The sequence below is a fragment of the Schistocerca gregaria genome, unplaced genomic scaffold (assembly GCF_023897955.1).
Source record: "Schistocerca gregaria isolate iqSchGreg1 unplaced genomic scaffold, iqSchGreg1.2 ptg000204l, whole genome shotgun sequence".
NCBI classification, from domain to species: Eukaryota; Metazoa; Arthropoda; class Insecta; order Orthoptera; family Acrididae; genus Schistocerca; species Schistocerca gregaria.
In genome coordinates this window covers 3,325,687-3,342,859 of record NW_026061739.1, presented here as the reverse complement: position 1 = coordinate 3,342,859, position 17,173 = coordinate 3,325,687, and the positions used below count along the sequence as shown (strand labels likewise).

Genomic DNA, 17,173 nt, shown 5'->3' with positions numbered 1-17,173 from the left:
CTCTCAGTTGTTCTGCCGCTAATGCTGCTGGGTCGGGAGGTCGGTAAAAGGAGCCAATTATTAACCTAGCTCGGCTGTTGCGTGTAACCTCCACCCATAATAATTCACAGGAACTATCCACTTCTACTTCACTACAGGATAAACTTCTACTAACAGCGACTAACTCTCCACCACCGGTTGCATGCAATCTATCCTTTATATCTGTCTGTACCTTTGTAAAAATTTCGGCAGAATTTCTCTCTGGTTTCAGCCAGCATTCTGTACCTATAACGATTTCAGCTTCGGTACTTTCTATCAGCGCTTGAAGTTCCGGTACTTTACCAACGCAGCTTCGACAGTTTACCATTACAATACCGATTGCTGCTTGGTCCCCTCATGTCCTGCTTTGCCCCGAACTCGTTGAGGCTGCCGCCCTTTTTGTACTTGCCCAATGCCATCTAACCTAAAAAACCGCCCAGCTCACGCCACACAACCCCTGCTACCCGTGTAGCCGCTTGTTGCGTGTAGTTGACTCCTGACCTATCCAGCGGAACCCGAAACCCCACCACCCTATGGCTTAAGTCGAGGAATCTGCAGCCCACACGGTCACAGAACAATCTCAGCCTCTGATTCAGACCCTTTACTCAGCTCTTTACCAAAGGCCCGCAGTCAGTCCTGTCGACGATGCTGCAGATGGTGAGCGGTGAGCTCTGCTTTCATCCGGCTAGCGAGACTGGCAGTCTTCACCAAATCAGATAGCCAGGAAGGGTTTCCTCCGATCCATAGCGACACACATCATTGGTGTCGACATGAGCGACCACCTGCAAATGGGTGCAACCTGTACCCTTCATGGCATCCGGAAGGACCCTTTCCACATCTGGAATGACTCACCCCGGTATGCACACGGATTGCACATTGGTTTTCTTCCCCTCTCTTGCTGCCATATCCCTAAGGGGCCCCATTACGCGCCTGACGTTGGAGCTCCCAACTACCAGTAAGACCACCCTCTGCGACTGCTCGGATCTTGCAGACTGAGGGGCAACCCCTGGAACAGGACAAGCAGCCACGTCAGGCCGAAGATCAGTATCGGCCTGAGACAGCCCCGGAATTGCGCCCTTCTGAGCTCAGCTTGATTCCTGACGTAAAGGTAGCGTTCTCGCTTTCCGCGTCTGGGTTCCCGGGTTCGATTCACGGCGGGGTCAGGGATTTTGTCTGCCTCGTGATGGCTGGGTGTTTTGTGATGTCCTTAGGTTAGTTAGGTTTAAGTAGTTGTAAGTTCTAGGGGACTGATGACCATAGATGTTAAGACCCATAGTGCTCAGAGCCATTTGAACCATTTGTCGAACTTTGGGGTATTCGGTTCGGAGCTGTTATGGAGATACGTCAGACAATAGACCGCTCCATTCGAACTACCTATACAACTGGCGTAGTTAGGGGTATCTTGCTCTTTCGACATCACTGGCGATGGCTTATATACATGAGCTGTTCAAAAAATATCCGACCTTTTTTAATTGTTGAAATCAACAATGGTATCAGGGCGCGCATGGGCTCATGTTTTCAGGCATATTTAGCACACATACCTGATTTTCTCCACTACTTCGGAACACTTGCAAGTCGTACACGTTGGATTTAGTATTCTGAGCAAAATGACGTCTTTACATCACATTTGGCTCCAAGCTTGGCGATTCTCAAGTTGAAACCATCGTGTGTTTGTGGACAAAGTAATGGGTACTGCAGGGCTAAAGGAGTGGTACAACCATTTCAAAGGTAGCCGCTAATCAATGAAGACAGAAGCCAGTTAAGGTACGCCCGCAATATCCGCAAATCAGGTCGTTACTGATCCCGCAATATTGCTGGTGAAGCAGAATGGACCAATCACTATCAGAGAAGTTGTAGTCTAATCTAAAAGCCGTAAAGTCAACTAACTAACTAGGTGTTACAATAACTAACGTCCGCCCGCGGTAGCTGAGTGGTCAGCACGACAGACTGTCAATCCTAAAAGACCGGGTTAGATTCCCGGCTGGGTCGGAGATTTTCTCCGCTCAGGGACTGGGTGTTGTGTTGTACTAATCATCATTTCATCCCCATCGACGCGCAAGTCGCCGAAGTGGCGTCAAATCGAAAGACTTGCACCAGGCGAACGATCTACCCGATGGGAGGCCCTCGTCACACGCCATTATTATTATACAATAACGAACAACTTAAATTGGAAAGAACACATATAAAATGTTGCGGTTAAGGCTAACCGAAGACTGCGTTTTATTGGCACAACACTTAGAAAACGTAACAGACCTACAAAGGACACTGCCTACACTACGCTTGTCCGTCCTCTTTTAGAATACTGCTGGGAAATGTGGGATCCTTAAAAGATCGGACTGACGGAGTAGATCGAAAAAGTCCAAAGAAAGGCAACACGTCCTCCTATTATCGCGAAATATGAGAGAGTGTGTCACACAAATGATACAGGATTTTGGCTGGACATCATTAAAAGAAAAGCGTTTTTCTTTGCGACGGAATCTTCTCACGAAATTCCAATCACCAACTTTTTCCTCCGAATGCGAAAATATTTTGTTGACACCGACCTACGTAGGGAGAAACGACCACAACGATAAAATAAGGGAAGTCAGAGCTCGTATGGAAAGACACAGGTGATCATTCTTTCCGGGTGCTATGCGAGATTGGAATAATAGAGACTTGTGAAGGTGGTTCGATGAACAACCTGCCAGGCACTTAAATGTGATTTGCAGAGTATCCATGTAGATGCAAGTATAGGTGGTCACATTTTTACTATCCCCTGTATGTGCATATCGCTTCACACGACCTTTGTTACCTCAATGTCGATATCGGCATCATTTTCGAAATATGTGAGCTTTCTTATATTATCTGTAATGTTAATATACAACATGAACAGTAAGGCTCCCAACACGCTTCCCTCTGGCACAAGTGGTTACTTTTACACGTATAGATGAACTCTCCATTTAGGATGAGATGATGTGTCCTCCCTACAAAAATATTTTATTGGCCGTACTTTATACGGTGCAGGCAAATGGTCAACTACAATTGCTGTTTACTGTGAGGTAACCTCTAGCGTATCAGAATCAGTTTAGGAACATTTTTTCAAATGAGTATACGCACTCGTATTTCGGCAGGTGCACAGTTTTGCCATTTCAATTTTTGCACGTTTCACAGATACCTTTTCGAAAATTTCGAGCAAAACAAATCGAAATCTTTATTACATCATGAAACAATGAAGAAGCAAATGCGGGTTTGTTCGCAAGCCCGAAGCAACATCTGGTACAAGAATCATGGATTTTAATAAAGTACCTGTCGATAGGTTTTTTTCGTTGCTTACAGATGTAACTGACAATCACAAACTAATGACTTCTCAAATAACTAATTGTGATGGAACAGGCGTCTCGGTTAATGCTAAAAACTAATCGAACATCGCAGCTTGCAAAGGGAACCGTCCAGTGCGATCGTTAACATCTGCAGAAAGGGGCGAAACTGCAACCAGCCTCATTAGTACGTCAGCAAGCGGAGCTGACATTCCTCCTACGATTATTTTTCCACGAAAGAAGAAGCAGAAAGAATTTGAGTTAGGACAGGCAGCAGGAGGTTGCGCTGAGGTCCACAGCACAGCATGTATGGCCACAGAGTCCTTATTTGTATGGTTTCCACAATTAGTGGTATTTTCTAAGGCATCAAAGCAGGTCCCAGTTCTCCTTATATCAGATGGCCACTCAGCACATACCACGAACATTGACGTTATGGACTACGCGAGGGAGAGTGGCGTTTCTTTACCACCACATTGCTCTCACAGACTTCAGCCGCTTGATGTTTGTTTTATAAATCCTCGTTATAGTGATCAGCTTCGAAAATGGCTACGGAACCATGCAGCGAAAGTCGTAACTATCTTTGAAATTTCAACGCTTTTTGGTTCAGCTTTCGTCTAAAGCGCAACAATGAAAACCGCTATTAAAGGTTTCGAAGCTACTGCAATATGGCCCACGGACCCATCCATATTCACGACGCACACTTCCTCCCGGCACACACAACTGACAGCGGACGTGATAGGCCGTCAGATAAAGAGGTTATTATATCTGAACAATTGGAATTGCCTTCACCTAGCACACCAGCTGAAAAAGACGACTCAAACGGGCTGGATAATCAAGGGGACGAGGTTTCAGCGAATTGTTACAATGAACTGCCGCCTAAGAATAACAAAGTTATTGGGGCTAATTGTTCTAATCTTGGGTGCTCTTGGATGACAACTGACAACACAACCTCCTCATTTCATATTTCACCTGAGATTCTGATTTTCTTGTCAAAAGTTAACGAAAGCAAGAAAAGAGCGAGACTGAAAAGGGGGAACAACGTTGTTTTAACTGATTCGCCGTACAAAAAAAGAGTTAAAAGTCATTAATGGGAGAAATAGAAAAAAGAACATTGACAAAGAAGAAAGAGCAAACAGAAAACTTTCTGCGAAAGAGAATAAAATTAAGAACTCAAAAAAGAGAGAAAGATTCTGAAGGTAAATGGAAAAAAGGGGAGAGAATACAATACTAACGAGAGTGATTATGAGGAAAGTTCTGACTGTCAATGTGTATATTGTGGTGGGTTATATTCAAAATCAGTTGGAAGTTGGGTCGCTTGTTCCACCTGCAAAAAACTGACACACGATTCTTGTGCAGGAATAGATAGCGAAGATGATGAGTGTCTCCCCGTGTGTGAATTTTGTAAACAGCCTCAAGGAAAGGATACGATTCATGAAAACTGTAGTTTGACATTAATACTCACTTTAAACTACAAAAAATAACGAGCAAGCCAATATTTTCTGCATTTCGGATAATTTTATACGTTTTTGTAATCACTTGTATTTACCACCCCATTGTGACGCGTGCAAATGTTATAAATTTCTGTTTTTGAGTGAGAAAATATTGTTCTTTTATTTTATGGCAATGTTCTTGTATTTTTGTGATTAATACATCATAATGTGTTCATATAAAAATTTGTAACTCTCTTATTTATCAATTTTGTACATTTAATCAAAGTTTTCAACTGTGTACCCCATTATACCTTGGATTCCCCAACGTGTCGGATAAGAAAGATAAAAATACAATCACTACTCGTTTCTTCAACGACAATTTAAGCTGTGTTCTGTGGTTCCTCCCAGAGTTCATCACGATATATTCCGAAAAAAATCATAGTTAACGAACATTATAAATTGCTCTAGAAACGAAGGCAATCGCAGTTGACATTTAATAAGGCCACTGGTATCCTTCGAAATGCAACTAATCAACGTCATGCAGAACGTCGTGGGTCACAGCGGATGGGTGGAATCGAAATATGACATTTACCCACGATCGCTTCTTTTTGTCAATTTGTGCCATTAATTTCTCTGCTCCCTAATCTGATTTCGTATCTCCCCATCAGCTATTCGATCAAAACTTTTTTAGCATTCTTCTACACCACCACATTTCGGAAGTTTCTAGTCGTCTCCTGTTTGGGGAACCAGGCATGTTAACTGCTGATTCGCAATATATTTATTCCGAAAGGCAAAAGGAACCCCGAAAACAATGAAAATAATTTTGTTTATTGGTGATTGTACCAGTTTTATTTACACTTAGTGTGAATATGAAAGTATTTTAGTCCAAATCCGTATTTGAAGGTTCTAAATGTCGGTTTAAATGGCAGCTTGCTATGTAAGACATGCCCACTTGTTTCTCTGTGCCATCTCTTCTTTGAGATGATAAGCCTAGGGACATTTTACCCGTAGCTTTGAGCTTTCACCTATTGAATACATTTTTTCTTGTCTCGTAGTCAGTTGTTTGCTAGAGTAATAACGTTTCTGAACAAAACAAATGCCAAGATCTACCCACAAAGTTTTCGAAAGAAGTTCTAGAAGACTTGCAAGAAATAAAAAAGTAAATATCATGAAACAAATGTTATGTTTATGTACAGCATGCGTACTATTGGAAAGTGAAAGAAACTATGAATTTAAATGAGTGCATGTACGACGGTAAGTGCAATACAACTTTAAATTTTCCGTAACTTTTCTAACTAAATGTACCTTTCCTCTCAAACCATTTATCCCAGAACCATGGAATTCTAACGACCAGTTTTCTTACTCGAGGGCATGAAGAGTCGAGGGATATGAAAGGGAAGCAGTGGTTGGGAAGAGAGTGAGACAGGGTTGTAGCCTATCCCCGATGTTATTCAATCTGTTTGCTGAGCAAGCAGTAAAGGAAACAAAAGAAAACTTCTGAGTAGGAATTAAAAACCATGGAGAAATTGTATTATAATGAACACTATGGTCTTTTAATTTTTGAAATTTGCCCGCAAAACCTGTCTTTCAAAATTTTTCTAAAAATTTCACTATTAATATATTATTCATGAAAAATTGTCAGCTTGTTGGAAAATAGTGGAAATGCATGTAAGAAATGTTTTGTGTTTTACCGTTAATATAACACAACTTAGAATAAGGGTCATATAAATAGATCAGTTAACTGGTGGAGATGGAAGATACGTTCTCCCCGTGAATATTGTGTTTAAAAACAAATGAATATTTTCAAATCAACAGCTCATTTCATGAAGTCATAACTAGAAGTGAATAATCTCCACAAAAATTGGTAAGTTAATTACTTTGGTGCAAGAAAGTCTCCATCATTAAGGAGAACGATGTTTTCAATAACTTGCCGGCAGCCATAAAAAGCTTTACTACTGACAGATTTCAGTTTACGAGGAGCCTAAAGGATTTCTTGCTAACCATCTCTTCCGACACCATTAATGAATTGAATTACTTAGTAGAACAAGCGCGCGCGCGCGATTGAGTGTGTGTGTGTGTGTGTGTGAGAGAGAGAGAGAGAGAGAGAGAGAGAGAGAGAGAGAGAGAGAGAGAGAGAGAGGGGGGGGGGGGGGGGGGGTTAAATAATACGTGTACTATCAGAAGTGTGACCAAATTTTCATTCCTCGTTCATGATCAGTCCATTTGCGGTCTGTGGATAATAAATTAGCATATTATTTTCCCATTGAGTATCTCCCCATTATGGATCAATTTCAATGGAAAGTACATATAATCTAACCCTCTTGTCTGCCCCACTTCTGTTGAAGGTTACACATGAGACAAATACCTTCTTGTTGTTGTTGTTGTTGTTGTTGTCTTCAGTCCACAAACTGGTTTGATGTAGCTCTCCATGCTACTGTATCGTGTGGAAGCTTCATCTCCCAGTACCAACTGCAACCTACATCCTTGTGAATCTGCTTAGTGTATTCATCTCCTGGTCTCCCTCCTCGATTTTTACCCTTCACGTTGCCCTCCAATATTAAATTGGTGATTCCTTAATGTCTCAGAACGTGTCCTACCATCCGACCCCATCTTCTAGTCAAGTTGTGCCACAAAGTTCTCTTCTCCAGTATCCTATTCAATACCTCCACATTAGTTATGTGATCTACCCATCTAATCTTCAGCATTCTTCTGTAGCACCACATTTCGAAAGCTTCTATTCTCTTCTTGTTCAAACTATTTATTGTCCATTATTCACTTCCATACGTGGCTACACTCCATACAAATACTCGGAGAAAAGACTTCCTGATACCTAAAGCTATACTCGATGTTAACAAATTTTTCTTCTTTAGAAACACTTTTCTTACCATTGACAGTCGACATTTTAAATCACTCCTAATGCGTACTCCCAGATAATTTATGGAATTAACTGCTTCCAGTTGCTGACCTGCTATTTTGTAGCTAAATGATAAGGGACCTATCGTTCTATGTATTCGCATCACATTACACTTGTCTACATTGAGATTCAATTGCCATTCCGTGCACCATGCGTAAATTCGCTGCAGATCCTCCTGCATATCAGTACAATTTTCCATTATTGCAACCTCTCGATACACCACAGCATCATCTGCAAAAAGCCTCAGAGACTTTCCGATGTCACTCACCAGGTCATTTATGAATATTGTGAATAGCAACGGCCCTATGACACTCCCGTGAGGCACACCTGAAATCACTCTTACTTCGGAAGACTTCTCTCCATTGAGAATGACATGCTGCGTTCTGTTATCTAGGAACTCCTCGATCCAAGCACACAACTGATCTGATAGTCCGTATGCTCCTACTTTGTTAATTAAACGACTGTGGGGTACTGTGTCAAACGCCTTGCGGAAGTCAAGAAACACGGCATCTACCTGTGAACCCGTGTCTAAGACCCTCTGAGTCTCGTGGACGAATAGCGCGAGCTGGGTTTCACACGGCCGTCTTTTTCGAAACCCATGCTGATTCCTACAGAGTAGATTTCTAGTCTCCAGAAAAGTCATTATACTCGAACATAATACGTGTTCCAAAATTCTACAACTAATCGACGTTAGAGATATAGGTCTATAGTTCTGCACATCTGTTCGACGTCCCTTATTGAAAACGGGGATGACCTGTGCCCTTTTCCAATCCTTTGGAACGCTTCGCTATTCTAGAGACCTACGGTACACCGCTGCAAGAAGGGGGGCAAGTTCCTTCGCGTACACTGTGTAAAACCGAACTGGTATCCCATCAGGACCAGCGGCCTTTCCTCTTTTGAGCGGTTTTAATTGTTTCTCTATTCCTCTGTCGTCTATTTCGATATCTACCATTTTGTCAACTATGCGACTTCAAGAGAAGGAAGCACAGTGCAGTCTTCCTCTGTGAAACAGCTTTGGAAGAAGACATTTAGTATTTCGGCCTTTAGTCTGTCATCCTCTGTTTCAGTACCATTTTGGCCACAGAGTGTCTGGACATTTTGTTTTGATCCACCTACCGCTTTGACATAGGACCAAAATTTCTTACGATTTTCTGCCAATTCAGTACATAGAACTTTACTTTCGAATTCACTGAAAGCCTCTCGCATAGCCCTCCTCACACTACATTTCGCTTCGCGTAATTTTTGTTTGTCTGCAAGGCTTTGGCTATGTTTATGTTTGCTGTGAAGTTCCCTTTGCTTCCGCAGCAGTTTTCTAACTCGGTTGTCGTACCACGGTGGCTCTTTTCCATTTCTTACGATCTTGCTTGGCACATACTCATCTAACGCATATTGTACGATGGTTTTGAACTTTGTCCACTGATCCTCAACACTATCTGTACTTGAGACAAAACTTTTGTGTTGAGCCGTCAGGTACTCTGTAATCTGCTTTTTGTCACTTTTGCTAAACAGAAAAATCTTATTACCTTTTTTAATATTTCTATTTACGGCTGAAATCGTCGTTGCAGTAACCGCTTTATGATCGCTGATTCCCTGTTCTGCATTAACTGATTCAAATAGTTCGGGTCTGTTTGTCACCAGAACGTCTAATATATTATCGCCACGAGTCGGTTCTCTGTTTAACTGCTCAAGGTAGTTTTCAGATAAAGCACTTAAAAATATTTCACTAGATTCTTTGTCCCTGCCACCCGTTATGAACGTTTGAGTCTCCCAGTCTATATCCAGCAAATTAAAATCTCCACCCAGAACTATAACATGGTGGGGAAATCTACTCGAAATATTTTCCAAATTATTCTTCTGGTGCTGAGCCACAACAGCTGCTGAGCCTGGTGGCCTATAGAGACATCCAATTATCATGTCTGAGCCTGCTTTAACCGTGACCTTCACCCAAATCATTTCACAATTAGAATCTCCGTCAATTTCCTTCGATACTATTGCACTTCTTATCGCTATAAACACGCCTCCCCCTTTACTGTCCAGCCTTTCTCTGGGATATACATTCTAATCGGAGTTTAGGATTTCATTACTGTTTACATGTGGTTTCAGCCAACTTTCTGTCCCTAGTACTATATGGGCGTTGTGACCGTTTATTAATTAGAGCAGTTCTGGGACCTTTCTATAGACGCTCCTGCAGTTTATTATTAGCACATTAATATTGTTATTCCCTGTCGCATTTTGCCTACTCCTGCCTTGCCGCGTCTCAGGAGGCGTCTTGTCGGGCCTAGGGAGGGAATTCTCTAACCTAATAAAAAGCCCATGTGCACTCCACACGTACTCCGCTACCCTCGTAGCCGCTTCCGGCGTGTAGTGCACGGCTGACCTATTCAGGGGGACCATACATTTCTCCACCCCATTGCGGAGGTCGAGAAATTTGCACCCCAGCTCTCCGAAGAATCGTCTGAGCCTCTGGTTTAAGCCTTCCACTCGGATCCAAACCAGAGGACCGCGATCGGTTCTGGGAACGATACTACAAATAGTTAGCTCTGATTCCACCCCGCGAGCGAGGCTTTCCGCCTTCACCAACTCCGCCAACCGCCTGTACGAACTGAGGATGACCTCTGAACCCAGACGGCAGGAGTCATTGGTGTCGACATCAGCAACAATTTGCAGTCGGGTGCACCCAGTGCTCTCTATCGCCGCCGGTAGGGCCCCCTCCACATCTCGGATGAGACCCCCCGGCAAGCACACAGAGTGAACACTGGCCTTCTTCCCCGACCTTTCCGCTATTTCCCTAAGGGGCTCCATCACCAGCCTAACGTTGGAGCTCCCAATAACTAATAAACCCCTCCCCCCGTGTGCCTGCTCGGACCTTGCTGAAGGAGCAGCCACATGTCCATTCACAGGCAGAGCGGGCGATGCCACACGGCCAGCCTCCACATTGACCCTCCGCCTCGTGCGCCGCGAACGCCGCTGAACCCGCCACTCCCCTTGGGGAGAGGGTGGCCAGCCGCGCCCGGTACCCGCGAAGATGTCTCGACAGCAGGGACAGTGGGTGAAGCATCTAACACCTGGGGTGCACCATGCGACGCACTAGACTCCCCACTGCCGCTACACTCCGAGGCAGCAAAAGCAAAAACACACGGAAGAAGAAGTGACAAGTAAGAAAAATACAGTTAATACTTAAATTAAGGTAGCTCGCTGCACAGCAGACGTGAAGCAGACGGTGGTTAGGGCGACACATGAACTTACAACATAAAAGTAATAACAGATAAAAATACATGTTCATGAACCTGAGAGAAAATCAGTCCATAAGTTTAAGCAAACGCTATCAGCAGTACAATGAGAATCAGCTTAATTTTTCAATTAACTCCTCGACAGAATAGAAGGAGTGACCCATGAGGAAACACTCCAGTTTCGATTTGAAAGCGCGTGGATTACTGCTAAGATTTTTGAATTCGAGTGGCAGCTTATTGAAAATGGATGCAGCAGTATACTGCACACATTTTTGCACAAGAGTTAAGGAAGTCCGATCCAAATGGAGGTTTGATTTCTCCCGAGTATTAACCGAGTGAAAGCTGCTTATTGTTGGAAATAAACTAATATTGGTAACAAGAAACGACAATAAGGAATATACATATTGAGAGGCCAATGTCAAAATACCCAGACTCCCTGAACAGAGGTCGACAAGAGGTTCGTGAACTCACACCACTTTTTGCCCGAACCTCTCGTTTCTGAGCCAAAAATATCGTTCTAGAATGGGAAGAGTTACCCAAAAACATAATACCATACGACATAAGTGAATGGAAATAAGCAAAGTAGACCAATTTACTTGGCGAAGTATCACTCACTTTCGGTACCGTTCGAATAGTGAAAATGGCAGTATTAAGTCTTTGAACAAGATCCTGAACGTGGGCTTTCCACAACACCTTACTATTTATTTGAACACCTAGGAATTTGAACCGTTCAGTTTCACTAATCATATGCCTATGCTGTGATATTAAAACGTCAGGTTTTGTTGAATTGTGTGTTAGAAACTGTAAAAACTGAATCTTACTGTGATTTAACGTTAGTTTATTTTCTACAAGCCATTGACTGAGGTCATGTACTGCACTACTTGAAACGGAGTCAATGTTGCACACAACATCCTTTACTACCAAGCTAGTGTCATCAGCAAACAAAAATATTTTAGAGTTACCCGTAATACTTGAGGGCATATCATTTATATAAATAAGGAACTACAGCGGCCCCAACACTGATCCCTGAGGAACCCCCTCCCCCTTGACAGTACACCACTCAGATCCCCCATCATACTGTATTACGTTCCCCCATTTCTGTAGATCGTTCCCTAATGCTCTTCCTGAAACACTGTACAACTTCTGATTCTGTCAGTTCTTTCAGGTCCCATCTCCTTAAATTCCCAACTTTTTCCAGTTTCTTCAGTTTTAATCTACAGTTCATAATCAATATATTGTGATCAGAGTTCACATTTGCCCCTGGAAATGTCATACAATTTAAAATATGGTTCCTAAATCTCTGTCTTACCATTATATAATCTATATGAAATATTGCAGTATCTCCAGGTCTCTTCCACGTATACAACCTTCTTTCATGATTTTTGAACCAAGTGTTAGTTATGATTAAGTTATGCTCTGGGCAAAAGCCTACCAGGCGGCTTCCTCTTTCATTTTTTACCCCCATTACATATTCACCTACTAGGTTTCCTTTTCTTCCATTTCCTACTGTCGAATTCCAGTCACCCATTAATATTAAATTTTCATCTCCCATCACTATCTGAATGATTTCTTTTATCTCATCACACATTCCATCAATTTCTTCATCATCTGAAGACTACTTTTACGACTTTGGTAGGCGTGGGATTCGTGGCTATCTTGGCCACAACAATGCGTTCACTATGCTGTATGTAGTAGCTTACCCGCATTCCTATTTTTATTAATTATTAGACCTACTCATGCATTAGCTTCATATTAGCCTTCCTAATACTTAAATCTATATCCGATGTTAACAATGACGCCGGTGGATGGACTATCACGAAATTACTGACCGTCGAGAATGTCACAAATATAACCGACAAGCTAATGGGCCCTTCACAGGAAAAGGTTTTTTGCCAGAAAACGGGGAAAAGTGAAACCCAGCAAATGAGTAAAAAAGTGTATATTCACTGACAAAAAAAATAGTGTACGCACACAACTTACACAACAATAGTCTGGGATTACTCTATTACGTAATACAGTTTTTGTGATTGTATCTTGCAGCTTTAGTTATTTTTAATTAAAAGAGGCTTTAAAAGGACAGAAAGAACGTGTTGGACTACGCTACAGATCGTTCTGTTAGCACAGTGTTTACTTTGTAATCACTTTCGTTGACTTCGGCAACTCTCAACAGAAATCTCCAACCTAACCGAGACAATGTGCTACGATACAGCCGAGATCATGACAAGAGAATGGGCTACATCACACTCGAAGTAAATGTATATAGGTAAGGATCCCCATGACCTGTATACGTCTGTTATAAAAAATCTCCAAGCCACTCTCCTCAAATAGACCGCAATCTTCTCTTGACCTTCAACTGTTACTATTTCAGAATTGAAAACCAGATTCAAAGAAAATTTGGCTACAAGGCACAAAACTAGAAAAATAAAAATAATAAAAGTGAGAACGTGAAACATGTTAGCAATAACCATAAACAGGAGATTTTACAGAAAATAAAATTGAGAAAGGAAATTATTAATATTATCGACCGTTTAGGAACTCTAGGCTACGAAAGGGATGAAAACACATATCGAATAAGTGGTGGAAGAGTTAGTGTGTTTTAAGATTAAATCCAAACAAGAATTAGAGAAAAACATATCGACGCAAGGCCTCTATTACGAAAAATTGCTAAATCTCGAGACAAATTGTGTCCTTCTGTATTTGATGAAATGTTTTGGCCCCTAGTACGGATGAAACAGTATCTGCAATATCAACAGGAACTTCGGACATGTGTTTCATATTTCATCCAAGCCTGCAGTCTATAAATATTTAAACAAAATACTATAACAAAATACCACTACAGGGGAATTACTTACGGAGTAGTTCTTGGTAAAGAAACACAGGACACAATTACGTATGTGGGCTTAATACGAACTACAACTGTGTTTATAAATCGCTATAGTTGCCTTGGACTAACGACGAGCGAATATCAATATAACCTGTACGCTTTTCAAAGCTGTTATCCATGAAAAAGCTAAACCACGTATCGCGAACAAAATACTATTTAACACCGAAACAATGATATTAGCTGACAATGGGCACAGACTTTAGTCAATGGGCACTGTCGAAAATTTGTGCCAGACCAGGATTAGCACCCGAGTCCCCTGGTTACTAGGGAGAGGCAATGATCACTGTGTCCGAATTACACAGTGGTCAACAGAATATCACGAACTGCCCGAGCATGCCGTTCGTTAGATCCAAATTCTCAATTTCTCCATAGACTGCTGATGCACTGCTCCTTGAACATAATCCTCCTCCCCTTAATTATACAGTACATGGCCAAAAAAACAGACACCGAATATATGCAAACTTGGCCTTACGAACATTGCAGACGTCGTCTATGTAACACACGTCAAACTTCAAAGAATTTACCAATTCGTTGCATTGTTTACTATAGACCACAAATCAAGTAACGTAAAAAAAGCACTGCGTCTATTGAGATCATGATTCAGAGTTTAAAAAAAACTAATAAGTCGCCTACATATTACAGTTGCTGCCAAAAGAGGAGAACCATTATTTTCCCACAAAAGGAAATATAGTTAAAATGACGCTTCTATTTCGGTTAGTTTATGCGGTTACTAAAATTTGCCGTGAAAGTTACATAGTGGACTCTACCCTCCCCCCACCAGAAACGTAGTTATCGTGGCTGTTGTGAGACTTTTGTACACAGTTAGAGAAAGTGTGTTAAATGTGGCGCGGACGGAAACACTAGGCTACGCTACAGGGCAATCTGCTCGCACAACGTTTAGTCGGCATTCATAATCGTTGGCGTAAACAACTCTCAATCAAATTACCACCTTCCAACCTAACTTAGATCTCGGGCTACACTACCAATCGGCCTGTCATCACAACCAAATATTCATTGAGTGGGGGTGGGGGGATTTCCTGTATCTCTAGGAAAAACTGTCAGTTTTGTCAGACTCAACAGCAAGATTTACCAATGGTAAACACTTTTTAGACGGCTCGTAATTTTAGAATAGTCCTCTTCGTCTTACTTGGCATAAATTGTTCGCTGGCGTCCCAGCAGCTAGCTCCCTCAGTGTCTGCTTCTGCCATCGCACCACGCCAGTCTGCTGTTGTCCTAGCAGACCGAACGCACCGCACATCCGACACCTTCGGAACCACTCACTGGCCAGTTAGCAACTGAGCGGAACACTGTTTACATCGTGAAAGGAAAACTATGCAAAGATGTACACTTAAATGGCACGACTGAGTAGCACACACACAGTAATATCTGAGGAATGTCCTTCGACACGCGCAGAACGAAAGTCTTCTCGCGAACGTACAGCGTCTCTGAAAAAAAATCTAGTGACTATATTCCGGCGTTACGGCCAGGTTCTCATACAAATGAGCAAAAAAGGGTAAATTTGAAATTTTTTTTGAGACAATGAAAATACATTCGAACGATCTGTTTGGGAATTACGAGTGACAATACTATGAGCTTAATTTTAGATTTTCAATAAAAAATGGCGCCCGTAATTATGATTTGATCAAGGGCTTGCGAGACTGGAGTACGCAGAGTGCGTGCAGTGTGGCACCTCAGATGTTACCTGAATTCAAAAATGGGTAACATCAGTTGATACTACATTATTTCTCTGAACTTGAAAATGGATAACATCAGTCGATAATACATAAAATTAATGGGAGCGTATACCTAACCGCAATGAAACAACCTTAAATTTAACGATACAGTGCTAATTCGAACTTTGAGTTCGATTTTGAGGGGTTTGTTTCACTCCTTATGCCTACACAAAAATTAGTTAATATTAACAAATGTCATATTATAGCTATAAGTTCCTAAGAAAAGTGTTTACTTTTAGGGGTCAGAGGTAGAAGTTAAGAGATCGAACCACTTTTAATTTATGCTGCATGCCGTTCTGAGAAAATCGTTACTCGAAAAAAAAAGTGTTCAAAGTTTAGGGAAAACATTTAGTTATATTATTACTTCGATTTGCATGAACTGAGTGTTACACATATATTCTTAATGTCGCTGAAAACGAATCTGAAGTCAGATTTTCAATATTCAAAACAGCTAATCCAATACGGAGGGCAAACGATTATGTTTTGACCAATTTTTACCAAAAATGTATTTTCGTTATTTACGTTTAGTCTGCAATTCAAGGAGTATTTATCAGCCCTTCCTCTACCTCTGATTGTTCCTAGATAGCAACTTCCTGTTCTTCTTGGCAGGAGAAGCCGATCTGTCTAAGCTGGATATGCAGCACTCGGCAGCCTGCACTTGATATTCGTCCGTATTTTCGGTGAGTATGTTTGCATGCATTCTGCAGTATGAATCCTTTTGAGCACGTGCGACACGGGACGAGTTATCATCTACATCTATATGGATACCCTGCAAAACACATTTAAGTGCCTGGCAAAGGGTTCATCGAATCACATACACAACTGATAATTAATTGAAACCCTCAGCTGCCGACAGGTGTTGTTGATATACTTCGATGGGGACAGCTGAAAAGTGTGCCGCTACTGGGACTCGAACCCAGGATCTCCTGCTTACAAGGCAGACGCTCAATCCATCTGAGCTATCGAGGGCACAAATGAACAGCACGACTGCAGGAATTTATCCCTCGCACGCTTCCCGTGAGACTCACACCCCGAACCGCCCACAATCCGATTACGTAATGTACTTAATAGGTATTTGTCCATCCACTCATTACTGGCTCACACTAAGGTGACGATTCCCGTAAGATTTCCGGTAGCCTGTGCGCATTCGCACAGACGAAGGTCAATGGCTGGGTGACGTTTAACCATAGATATGAAGATAGTAACTGTTCTAGAAAGAACAGGCGCCACTGACGACCTTGCAGCTCTTCTAGAATACATGATAGACCGGCCGATGTGGCCGAGCGGTTGTAGGCACTTCAGTCGGGAGCCACGCGACCGCTACGGTCGCAGGTTCAAATCCTGCCTCGAGCATGGATGTGTGTGATGTCCTTAATTTAGTTACGTTTAAGTCGTTCTAAGTTCTAGGAAACTGATGACCTCAGATGTTAAGTCCCAAAGTGCTCAGAGCCATTTGAACCATCAGTCCGTATGTTTGCACACTACTTACAGTAACTTATGCTAAGGACAACACACACACAACCATGCCCGAGGGAGGACTCGAACCTCCAACGGGGGGAGCCGCGCGAACCGTGACAAGGCGTTGGACACATGGCGGGTACCCCGCGCGGCTCATGGCAGCCGTGACACTGCTTCAAACAATGGACTGTAGAAACTTTTGTAAAGCAC

General features: G+C 42.2%; 1 non-coding gene across 1 annotated transcript; it reads right to left on the bottom strand.

Annotated features, from left to right (window-relative positions):
- Nucleotides 1-16,400: 16,400 nt before the first annotated feature.
- On the bottom strand, nt 16,401-16,475 carry Trnat-ugu (transfer RNA threonine (anticodon UGU)). The gene has a single exon. It is a non-coding gene; the product is annotated as a tRNA-Thr (tRNA).
- Between the last annotated feature and the right edge of the window lie 698 nt (nt 16,476-17,173).